General features: G+C 45.7%; 1 protein-coding gene across 2 annotated transcripts in view; it reads left to right on the top strand.

The window, feature by feature from the left end:
* Positions 1–2,026, top strand: part of LOC101626802 (two pore calcium channel protein 2-like) — a 27,773-nt gene that overhangs the window by 792 nt on the left and 24,955 nt on the right. The window contains exon 1 of one of the 2 annotated variants that reach the window (XM_012727628.1): positions 1,718–1,784. The exons of the other annotated variant lie outside the window; for it this stretch is intronic. The gene's annotated coding sequence lies outside the window, so the exon portion shown is untranslated. Of the gene's footprint in view, positions 1–1,717; positions 1,785–2,026 lie in introns of those variants that run through there. 2 annotated transcript variants of the gene reach the window in all.

Here is a 2,026-nt window from a genome sequence, read left to right as displayed (position 1 = left end):
AGCAGGGAAACGCCCGGGAAGAAGGCTGTGGGATGTGGGTCTGGGAGCGCTGCTGCTGCTCAGGCTCCTCGGATTCCTGCGGGGACGAAGTAGGTGGGCTCCACACTCGCTCAGTCTGAGCTTCCTTGGAAAATCTGGAGCTTCCAAACAGTCCCTCTTGCACTGTTTTCTTTCGCTGGACAGGAACTCAAAAAGAAGAAAACTAGGCAGGAGCCTTGGCTCCACTTCAGGAAATCTTAACCAAATCTCAACCAGAATCCCAAGATGTCACCTCAGTGAGACTCGGGTTTCCTTTTCTGAGAGATGGGGAAGATAAATCAACCATTTCGGAGTGGCATGCTGCCTGGACCACGGCCCTGGCAGCCAGGCTCCAGGCCCATTCTCTAGGCCCATTCACGTGCTTTTCCTTCTTGTGTGTGGGTGGGAGGTGAGCAATGTTCTAGTTCTTTCTCCCTCTTCTTGAACTGGTCACTTCAGCTCCAGGCTGCTGTGATATGGCCACCACCTCTTTTCCTGGGCCTATGGTGTTATAGAGAGTTCGAAGGCAGGCTTGCTTGTGTGTGGGTTCTAGAGCTTTGCCTGGTGCACTGACTTTCCTCTTTGGCTTGCTGGTCTCTCCAGAGACTTTGCCACTCCACACAGGTCGATTCTACCATGTCCCCATCCCCTGGGGGAACCAGTAGAACAGAGTGGATCAAGGAGAAAGAGAGGGAGGATTCTATCTCAGCTCTTACCCAAACCAGGCTTTGCTTCCCTCAGTCTACAAAATAATGGCTCTAACTCTAATGCCCGTCTTCTGTGCAAAGAAATTTTTAGCTTGAGATTGTCAGTGTGCTCCTTCTATGTATTTAATGCTTTGCCTGCATAACAGAAGGATTGATAATTTGAGACCCCAAAAAATGCAAAAAACACTGAAAGGAAGAAAAAAAAAAGAGCCAGAATTTTGACTGAATCCTGCATGGGACTCACTCAATGCAGGCTGGTGGGAATTTGATATTTATATCTCAGTGTCTTTCAGAGACCTACCCCGGGAGGGGGACAGCCATAAAAGATGAGGAGCCTGGTGCCAATAGGTAATCCTCAGCAGAGCCCTCATTTTGGGTGATAATGACTTGAGTGAGTCATAAAATAGAGATGAGCCTTCCTTCCTAGGTGCCCATCATGGTGCTTGGTGGCTACTGTGACCAGCTAACTATGTAGCAGTGGCTCTAGGGTCACTCAACAAGAACTGCCTAGTTGCCTGAAATGCATTTCTACCTCTCCTTTCAAGTATTTTTGACCTCTGAATAATAAGGGACTTAGGGTCACCAACACCTGCAGTCGATTGTTTGCATAAAACTTCTGACTCCATTAAAATTGAACTATAGTAGCCTCTTGATATCTGCAGGGGGGTGGTTTCAGGACTCCCTACAGATGCAAATATTCTCAGATACAGAAATTCCATAGAGTCAGCCCTATATATTGTTAGGTACCACATTCAAGGATGCATACTTGTGGATATGGCAGGCCAACTGTGTTGTTCAAGGATTGATCCTAGTCTTAAAGGACCTTTTCTACATGGAGTTTCTTTTGGAAGCCACTAAAATGACATTCCGCTCCTTTACTGCATTTAGCAACACTTTCAGCTTTGAAATAAAAACAATCCAGCATTAATGATTTTCCATCTTGCCTTTGTTTAGAATTACCTGAAGAGCTTTTAGAAATGTAGCTGTGTTCAGAAACTACGCCCAGATTGATGTATTTGATCTGGAGGTGGCCTGGGCAACAGTAACAGCAATTTGAAGGTACAGCCAGAACTGAGAGCCTAAATCCTCGGTTGTTTCTTTATGATCTTTTGATCACCTCTGGATCCTTTATATGCTTCCTTTTGAATCTTCTTATTCTTTTTTTTTTTTAAAGATTTATTTATTCATTCATACCGAACTGGAGTATAGTCCAGAGATGCGGAGGGTGAGAGGATTCACCAGAGACAGAGTGGGGAGCAGAATAGGCAGATAGATGAAGTACACTGCTGAGGGGAGCAGCG

Source organism: Condylura cristata, unplaced genomic scaffold (genome assembly GCF_000260355.1).
Source record: "Condylura cristata isolate star-nosed mole 26May11 unplaced genomic scaffold, ConCri1.0 scaffold00020, whole genome shotgun sequence".
NCBI lineage: Eukaryota > Metazoa > Chordata > Mammalia > Eulipotyphla > Talpidae > Condylura > Condylura cristata.
The sequence above is the reverse complement of the archived record's forward strand: the minus strand, read 5'-3'. Positions and strand labels throughout refer to the sequence as shown.